The 10,956-nt window shown below is 31.1% G+C and overlaps 1 protein-coding gene across 1 annotated transcript in view; it reads right to left on the minus strand.

Moving 5' to 3' along the window:
• The window catches only part of LOC119837964 (5-hydroxytryptamine receptor 1-like), a 95,932-nt gene that overhangs the window by 28,236 nt on the left and 56,740 nt on the right, over positions 1 to 10,956 (minus strand). The window contains exon 3 of the mRNA XM_038363762.1: positions 8,212 to 8,247. The gene's annotated coding sequence lies outside the window, so the exon portion shown is untranslated. The remainder of the gene's footprint in view (positions 1 to 8,211; positions 8,248 to 10,956) is intronic.

A 10,956-nucleotide genomic window follows, 5' to 3' on the forward strand; every position in this document is an offset into this window, starting at 1 on the left:
GGAAGCAACCAGACGTCCGACAAAAAATATACATGTTTCTGCACATAAAATAATGAGTCCCTAAACATTTACCATCTAAAACAACAAATATACAGTAATATTATTCAAACCCATTAGACATTTAGACATTTAGTGAATAGTTTCACAACAACGCAAACGGCTCGATAAATTTCCACCCTCAGATTCAGACTCCTTGTGGTTATTGTCCAAATAATTTATATTGAATTCGCACTTAGTAGAATAGTTCAACAGTTCGAGTAATTCGCTGCTATTATTTGATTGCGCGAAACACCTCATGTGCGTTATGGTCTTCATAAATATTATTGTCATAATTAAACTGTAATTATTTAACTCGGACTGAACTTTAATACCTTGAAAAACACTGCAATAATATGGTTTAAATTTTATTCAGGAAGTGAAAAATGGAATTCTGCAATTGAAAGAATATTTTTCCCGGAACGATTTCTTAAATAAAATACGCCAGTTAAGTTTTTGAAAGCTTTTGAATCGTCATTTCAGATAAAACGAGTTAGGAAGTCTGTCCTATTTTACTTCAGATAAGGCCAAAGTTAACAGACATTCGTGTCGTTAACTTGAAGACATTTTGGTGTTCTTTTGGCAAATATAAATGGAACGAGGAAAGGGGTCTGCTATTTGGGTCTTTCAATTCCTCTATTAATCGAGTGAATCGTGATATCGCAAGGCTGTGAACTATTGAATTAATGTGAAAAAGATATATACAATCGTTTTGTTCATAAATTTTATACTTTGAAATAAGAGGATTTCGAGGTGGTATAAACCTTAAAATTTCTCGTTTTTATGTATTTTTGGAAATATTATTTTTGTTTGCTTATGCCTTACACAAAATTTTACTGAGGATGTATTAATTATGAAACGATGTTAAATTACAGCGGTGAAAATTTAAGTATAACCACTTTAAAAAGAAGATCACATAATACAGTTAAAAATGATGCCATAAAATAACGTGAGAAAGATTGTCTTCATCACAAATTATGTAATAAGAATCATCTATATTTGTGTTATTATATACACAAAAGAGGTTTTAGCTTTTGACTCAAACTGTTTATAACTACGAAACAGGCTGAAAAGCTCGTAAAAGTGAATAAAAACAATGCTGTGATACGCTTAACATCCTTTAATGTTTTGCGGTTTCAAAAACAATGCTGCCAACTTTCAGTGACGTTTGTAAGTGGGAATGCTCTTGATGGCTCCCAAATGGACTCTGTTTCACATTATTTGTGGTTTATGTTGTAGTATAGACCTAATATAGAAAGGTATTTGTCAATTTCGTTCATGTTAGGTATCTTTGTAAGTAGAAATTGCGGAAGCTAAGGGAATGCTTTTAAGGAATGATTTGCTAACAATTTTCCTTGTTTAACGGTGGTTGGAGTCAGGGTAAATTTACGTTCAGATGTGAGCAGATTGGAGTCCACGCCTTTATTCATGTAGCAACCCGATAATACTATCCTACTTCCTACTAATTCTACTATCCAACTAATATTATAAATGCGAAAGTTTGTAAGGGTGTGTCTTTGATGCTCTTTCACGCACAAACTACTGAACCGGTTGCAATTAAATATGGTACGTAGATAACTGGATAACTGGAATAACATATAGGCAACTTTTTATCCCGATACTCCTACGGGATACGGACTTACGCGGGGAAAACCGCAGGGCGCAGCTAGTAGATACATATAACTTGTCTCTATAGGAAAATATATTTATGAGGTACATATACAGATCATGCATTCAACATTACTTAAAAAATAAATACAAAAGTGACCACCGCTTATGCTTGACTCTATTATAGATTGCAAGAACTCAATCTTTTCTACAAAAAAGTTAACCGAAGTACCTTGAAGAACTAATCTAGATTCAATTGTTTTTGAAACAATTGCCTATAAAACACAAAAACAGTTATGTCAATCGGTTCACGGAGATATGGAATGAAAAAATTAAAAAATTCCGTCGAATAGAGAAGTTGTGACCATTTTTGTAAGACGTCGTTTAATGTATAATTATAATCAAACCATGTCAATAAGATGCTACGCAAAACGGAGTAAACGCTATTTAAAAATTGAGCTATGAGTTTTAGAATTTTATTCTCATTCACAAATGCCAGACAGTATCTAATTAACTATTCATTTATTTAATAACTTAACGACTAAACAATCTAAAAGGGTCAATATTGACTACGTGTTTTATAAAATATGCATTGAATTTTAAATCGTAATGTGTTGTAGACAATGAACTAAGATTCTATATAATTTTTCATATTTTTAAATGGATAATACGAAAGTTGATAATTTTGTATGTTTATGGACATTATTTATCTTTATATCCTGGTGGCGAATGCGATCACAAGCAGGCAGCATGGAGGTTAATTTTTAGTTATTTGCTTTGTGAGAAATTCGTGTTGCTTTCATTTTTTGCGGTTGGGATTGATATTAGGAGTATCTTTTATAACTTGTCTTCTTACTTTGCACTAGCGGTTCGCCCCGACTTGCCCTTGTTTTACTTATATAGCCTATGTCACTCAGTTTCTAACGGTGAACGTTTTGAAATTTTTGAACTCGGTCCTGTGGTTTTGCGTGAAAACAATACAAAATGTGTAATATTGTTTTGTAATGTTTATCTGTTTCAGCAATAGTTGTACACGTTCAACCATTAAAATAACCCTGTTTTTTTTCAAGTCAATCGAAAGGAAACGATCTTTATATTATTTTCTCGATAGTGAATCTATCTTAGATTATTTTCTTACCCTCATTACTGATTTATTCTGAAAGTTTCGAAGGAATTTTTTCGATCGTTTTATGTTATGAGTACGGTCAGCATCAAAAGTTTTTGAACATATTTGAATTTACAAATTATAGCGTATATTTTAAATATGTCAAAAAGGATATTCTGAATTTGAATTTATGCTATGATGTCGTTGCGTGTACATGTTGTAATGGAAGAGAATTTTAGTAATGTATATATGGACGCCTAGACAGACTGACAGCTACGATAACTTTGTTGATCGAAAACACGGGTTCTCCATTAGTTTCTCAATCGAAACATTTCCTTTATCATACTTTTTTATCATTTATTAATCTATTTTATTGGATACAAATTCTCTTTAATATTTAGTCCCTTTTTCCATCTGTTTTATTGTTTCAATAAGATATAAATTCGTTTTTGCTTTATCATGGTTATTATTAAATAAAGTCTTTTGCCCGCGGCTTCGCACGCTTTTTATTCGGAGTAGTTTATATTTATATATATATACATAAACCTTCCTCTTGAATCTCTCTATATATTAAAAAAAAAATCATAAATAAGCGTTGTGTAGTTTTAAAGATTTAAGCATACATAGGGACATATGTTCGAATGACTATTATCAATTGATGAAAATAATTTATCGAAGAATGCCATTAATATTCATACGAATCAATACACATCGGAGGCTCATTTAAAGTATGCTATTATTATAATATATTGGGTTGTGATTAATAATATTGTATAAAGTTTATTAGTTAAGTTTATTATATAATACAACAAATAAAATCTCTCATATTTCTCGAATATTTCATATACCAAATCTTCTAAAAAAAATAGTACTTCGTTTCTTAGTAATTGTTGTATATTAATCTCTTGTAATTTTAAGTCCTGCTTCGGCCTGTTTTAATGCATTCCTTTTTTTTCCATAACATTCTCTTAGAATATTTTATATCCTGGTATAATAACATCTCCGGTTTTAACACCAAGGAAAAATATGCCGTATATGTATTACATTTCAGAACATTTTCGTTATTTACTGTTATTAAATAACGCTTACCACAAAGCATATATGAATTAAATTAGCTTCCATTTATTACGCATAAATATTTAGATATTTAGATTACCACATCCGCTGTTAGTTTATAATAGACTGTTTAACAAAGATTAATTCATTGGTAATTTGTTATTTGTGGCTTGAGTTTATTTTTAAAAATTTCTCAACGAAAGTCGAATGTTAATGGTTAAAAATATACTCATTTAAAATAGTTTAGTGTATATATTGAATTTTGAACATTTGATTAAAAATGAAACATAATAGGTTCTTGATTAGAAGCGATAATGAGTTCTTTTAATTCATAAGTGACTCAAGCAATTGTAAAACTTACCGATACTCTAAAAAGGGTCATAACTTCTTGTTATTAACATGTAAATACTTGAAAACGGAGATTTTTATATAATTTATATTATTAGTAAAGCGAATATTCAAGATTATTCTATGAATACTTCGATAGAGCACAGAACGATAAACTGTAGTGTAAATGGTTAACAATGAAATCTCTTATTGTTTAAATTGCTTATTTGTGTTCGGAAATTCGTATCTTAAGAAGTCAATTCATGGAAATAAAACATAAATTCGTCATATACGCATTTCAATTTACACAGGAGAAGACTTGTATGTAGATGTTGTATGTAAATCATTTTTTATTCCCCGGAAAATTCCAGCACAATTCCCTGGAAATCGGCATGTCCAAGAATCCAAAGTTCGACGACATGTGACATCTGCCAACACGCACTTGGCCAGCATGGTGGATTATAGCCTGAACCCTCATAGGAGGCCTGTGTCCCAGCAGTGGGAACATATATGGGCTGATGATGATAATAATTTCCTGTTGGAAGAAGTGCGTAAACTTAAATTAATATTAATAAACAATATTTAACATGACAAGTAGGTTTTTTATCGATTAATTGTATCTGTCTTCTACCATTACGTCAATGCTAACCAAGCGGACAGGTGCGTTTTTAAGTGACATTAATTCTGCGTTAACAGCTGACGGTTGGCGTCACAAAAATGACGCCACAGATTGTATCGAGTGAAGTCATAGATAATAATTTGAATGTGATGTTGAAATATATTACGTAATGGTTTGTGTCATTCGATAGTTTACGCACTCGAGATATCTCTAATAGGTGAATGTTTACATTTCGTGTATCCATACTTGATATAAGGCAAGAATTCTATCTTAGATATTTAAGTCTGCAAATTCGGTTTGTATGGGTGATATAAGCGGATACATTGCATTCATCTGCAAATTGAAGCGAGGGATATTGGAAGTGTTGAAGTAGCGATTTTGAATTCCCTCAAGTATCCTAAATATCTATTTTCTAGACTCAAATTCAAACACTTATTTATTCAATAAGACTTCTTATAAAAGCACTTTTGAATCGTCATAACACAGTTTTAATATTTACCACCGGTTCGGGAAGCAGTTTCTATAGAAATCTATATTTGCTCTTGTCAAATCATGATAATTTTACATTTTGATACTAAATATGTAATATGTGTACATAATAATGAAGCCGAAAAAATGTCCTGTAGTTTTTAAGCGATAACATCCATCGTCTATCTTCCAAATATTAATTAACGCTATAGTAGGCTATTTAATTTTTAGTTTTTATAGCATTGAAATGCTTTATAAATGAGAAATTTTGAAAGAATAGAAAAAATTTTTTCTATTCTTTCAAAATTTCTTATAGTAGGCTATGTTCAAAAGGGCCTGTTTCGTATATTTTTTCAGCTTTAGTCCTTTAAAAGGACCAGTGACCTTTCTAACATAAAAAGAAATCCATATATTTAAAAGCAATCAAATGATACCGAAGAAATTATCAACAAACTTCATCAACTATAAAGTATTTTTCGGGATTTGAACGATGCTGGCACTTTAAATATTTAAACATACAACATAAACATGTCGGATATGCTTTCTCAACTGTCTATGCTCTATTGGTTAATATCGGAGAGCGTAAATAAATCTCCTATGTGGTTTAAATTTAGCCGTTTGATGCACGGACGTTTGTTATAATGGTTGTGTATAGATGAGGAATGGCGTATGTATTTTCAAGGTTGATTTCAATCGAAGCTGAACGGGTTAGCGATAAAGTTTTATTCAATTATATCTGTATTTAGTTCATACTGGCATTTGAGGGTTGAATTTTAAAGGATGTTGATGGTTTTGATTTTGATTTTTTTATATCATAGCGTGTAATGGAGTTGGTTCGCTTGATGGTAAGCGATCACCGCAGCCATGAAGGCAGGCAGAGGTGGAAGGGCGAGCAAAAAGAAAAGGACCTCCATCTCTCACACTCACTGTACGAAACGCAGTAGCCTGCTACTATTTAACGCCAGACTTCTGGTGTGTGGTATTTGCCATTTGCATATTTAGATGATACTTCATAAACGTAAAGGTCTAACGAAACGTCTATCTTATTTTAGTATTTTCTTGTGTTTGATTTTACGCGATCTTATTGTATCAAATTTACATGTTTTAATTGTGAAAGGTTTCTAGAGACAAATCAGTTCTTGTTCTGTCCTTTTATTGGGAATGTTTATGAGGATTGTTATCTGTCAGTCATATAAATGCTATTAAACTAATGTATACGACATGGCACTTCATTACCCACTTGAACTAATGAATATATAAGCGCTGTACTTACGAAGGATTAAGTAATCTATAAATCTTTATGATGGAAATTCTGAATATAATATCAGCATTCAGCACAGCATATGACCAAATGTGTGTATAGTTTTATGAACTTTAGTGATAATAATTTCGATTTTGTAAATTTTTGTGAGGTTTAAATTATATCTCATAAAATTAGTAATACCTAACATTATATTACGTAAGTAGTTTTTTATAATAACACTATAACTATAATTTTATATTACTTATAGGAAACAGAAGTATTATGAGACTTATCTTAAATATATTTAAATATACTAAAGTTTAAAATACGTATTAATGCTATCTTTGAGAAAGCAATTTTAGCTAGTAGCTCATCTGTTATTTGTGTGTCTATTTGAGTTAGAAACTCCAATTATGGTAACGATATAAGGCGAGGTGAAGTTTGGAGTTTTAGAGAAATAAAAAAAGCTCTTTGCAAAGTTCTCTTTATTTAAGTTGTTTAAGTTGCAGTTGAAGGAGATTTGAAGTATAGCAATTACTTGAAGTGTACGAGGCTTGATTTTTTTATTTGTTGTGCGCATATTAATTTTGGAATTGACCAAAATGTAAGGCAGATAAAGATTTGAGGAAAATGTGTTATAATTTGTATGTAAAATATTTACTTGAATAGAAAGTTTTTCCCACGGCCTTATAAAGGTTCAATATGTGAAGGTAATCCATTCGGAATCCATCAGTTGACTCACTATATTCTTTACAATCAATCCAGCCGATTAGAAGGAGTTCAGTCACAAACACACATAAAACATATAAACATATAATAAATTTCATTGAGTACACATAATATTTAAGGAAGGTACTTTGGAATATCATCCATTTTAGCCATTAAAATCGCACAACACAACTGAAAGATTCGTACAAATTTAAAATGTAAGAATCTTAAAATTTTCGTCACGCCTTTAATGAGATAGGCAGGCGCCATATAAGTGATATTAAAGTATAAAAAAAAATGTAAGAATAACTCTAAGAAATAAACTTAAAAAACAGTCGCTAACCCATCGCTAAACCTCTACCATAAATCTATCAAATCATTCATACCAACGTAGTTCATTTAAATACGACAAATTACGAGTAATATGCGAAAATTAAACATTATCACGGTTCTCGTTAATTGATAAATATTTACAATGGATTCTGTTGAATATCATGTTATGCTTAAAGCAAATGTGTGTTCTGTTATATAATGCTCTAAGACAATTTAATCGCGATGATCTCGAAACATAATACCGCAGTGTAAACGAGATTACTTTACATTAATTATTATTTAAGTGATTGCTATTTTATACAAAAAATAATAATAACTATAATCAGTAAACACGAGATCTCATTACAGATCCCTCGTTCTCCAGAACATCCTACAGAATATTTATTTGCATTAATGTAACACTAATACCTAATTCGTTGTGTAGTTTTTATATAATTCATTAAATCGAAGCCAATTGATTAATATTATCATTCTATAATATTCAGATTCCAGTATAATAAAATTAAAATACATTTCGTCCGATTCGCTTTATATTCTATACAATAAATATAATAAAACAATAAAGACTATCTGCAAATATTCTCATACGAATACACAATACAAGTAACGATTTAAAGGAACATATTTATATGTTTAACTATGACTAACTATATATGGAAAATTTCTTAACAAGGTACTAATATGTACAAAGACGTAGTTTTTTCTTACCTTCGCAATGCGTGAGCCGAAAGGTCATATCTTCACCTGCAAGCAATAGAACATTTGTTATTGCGATATCTATTAAGAAACTAGCTGCTCGCCCCAGCTCCGCTTGGGAAGCCTTGTTTATTTGTAGGTTGTAAATCGATGAGGTGGTATTCGAACCTGTATCACCCACAAAGACGAGGTTTATTTTTTTTATCCCATCCCACCACAGATTAATTCAATAAAAAAATCATCAAAATCCATCCAGCCGAGTTCTTGGGTGGTGTAAATAAGACAACTTTGTTTTATATACCTTATTATGTATATTGTAAATAACCTTATCTATATAATCATAAGCTGAATATTATTATTCTATTTGAAATAATTTTAGAACATGCAATAACGTAGTAAAACAATGCGACACTAGAAGAAGTAGTGAACAACAAAGCATTTATAATATTCGATAGATTAGATAGTTAAATAATTTATGGATTCCCGGTAGGCACAAAATGAGCCGATAGTGGGTTACTGACTTGTTGAATTTAGCGTCACTTTTTATAATACTTTTATCATATGATTAATGACGTTCAAATAAATATATGATTATGATATATGATTTTCTAGATATCACATTCACGATTGTTAACACATGATTGCTTTCACAAAGAAAAGCAAAAAAGTATTAAGGAAAAGTATTAAGTAAAGTATTAAAGTTATTAAGGAAGTCGGGGCCAGGTCGTCTATAGTCGCGTTTTAAATTACAATGTCCTTCACATCGTAGTTTAAAGATATTAGAGAAAACCTTCATACTTTGTCCCATATATGTTTCCATTGAAATGACATAGTTTGCTTCTACGAGGGCTAAGTTTGTTATCCACCGCACTGGACGAAGATGTGTTGACAAATGACACTTATATATTATTATCCTTGTAGTTATAACAAGTCACTTTCATTTGAATGTGTTCTATTAACGATTGGAATAGAGGTGGTTCAGATGATTTGAAAAAATCAATTAAATTTTAAACGCACGTCATCAGAATTTATTCTTACTCGAACCGTAACTATTTGAAGTCAGAGCCTTAACCATTGCGGCACGGATGTAAAAATATCATTACTTACATATATTATCGTAAAAACGGTGTAAAAAGTCATTGTCCTTTAGCAGCTTAGCGATTTTAATTTAATACAAAAGCATACTTAGTTCCTCAAACAGTCTAGCGTACATTGCGCTCGTGACAGCAAATTCCATATCCTCGAAAACCATTACATCAAAGTATGGACGGCCATCTCAACGAGCTCTTAACAAAGTGTAACCTTTATAAAGGACTTTGGCCTACTTCTGTGTATCGCGTTTCGTGGACACAATCATTTTGGTGTCATTCAATCAATGTTAAGTATCAGTGGGACTGCGAAGAAATGATAGGAGTGCTTTGTTGTTGAGATAGTCGATTATAATTATTCATTTCATATACTTTAAATAGAGAATAGAATATTTAACTCAGGTTATTAAAGAATTTAAAAAAGAGAATTTAATTAAAAGAAAAATTTAATTAATTATACTAGTCCTATCCTACTAATATTATAATGCGAAAGTTTGTAACGATGTGTGTGTGTTTGTGGCTCTTTCACGCAAAAACTACTGAACAGATTGCCATGAACTTTGGTACGTAGACAGCTGGACAACTGGCATAACATATAGGTAACTTTTTATCCCGATATTCCTACGGGATGCGGACTTACGCGGGTGATACCGCAGGGCGCAGCTAGTATTTATATAAATTATAAATACTATCAATATATATGACGTTGTAGGGGTAATCTCTGTATCTAGTGAACCAATTCTGAAAAAAGGCGAGCTGGCGATTAGACCGTCAATATTTAGATTAAAATTTTATTAAGTTTTTATAGATTTTTTTATATTTTATATGAGGAATAAATAAATAAATAAAATAATTACCAATATAATGCCACGTCATTTGTGAATGTCGTAGGTTACATTTTCATTTTGTTTCTATCTCGGAACAATCCGGACAGATCCGGCTGGAGCGGGTAGTAGTTTATGTTTTCATTAATTTAAAATGTTTGGTGTACTTGGAATGTATTGGCCATTTACCTCTTTTTTTTTTTTTTTTTTCCCATTGGCCATTTCATTCAACCTGACAGTTCATTCAATGTGCTTTAATTACATCATTGTAAGTGTATTTTGGAGTATCTCTGAAGTAAGATTTCAATAGAATAAAATATTCGAGACGTGACTTTTACCAAAAACATAAAGGACGCATATTAGTAAATATCTATTCAGTGAAACAAAACAGCTTATTCCAAAAAGTAGGAATATGGCTAAACCAAAGTAGTAATGGTAGATAATAGATAAATACACGCAGCGGTCTCTCAAAAGAATCTAGAAAACTATCCTTTATTGCCAGTGACATATCTCCCTTTATCGAGAGCAAAATATAGTTACTACGCGTTGGTTCCCACTCAGTCAATTCTATTCAGATGTAAGATCTTCAAGTATTGGGATTCGATTTCACTGTCTGTGTTGATTTTTGTTCTATTTGCACTCGGTTAGGTTACAGAAGAGTGACAAATATGTACTTTAACCTAGCTTTCTTATGTAAGATAATACGAAAGCTCAATATTGATGCCAATTATCGTTTTATATAAGATATTAATGTACATTGATTCATCATCATCAGCCTATACTTAGTCTGGCCATAAATACTGTTACACTTAATTATAAAAAAATATTACATTTGAATTTCGAAT

Source organism: Zerene cesonia, chromosome 29 (genome assembly GCF_012273895.1).
Source record: "Zerene cesonia ecotype Mississippi chromosome 29, Zerene_cesonia_1.1, whole genome shotgun sequence".
In the NCBI taxonomy this organism is placed as follows: domain Eukaryota; kingdom Metazoa; phylum Arthropoda; class Insecta; order Lepidoptera; family Pieridae; genus Zerene; species Zerene cesonia.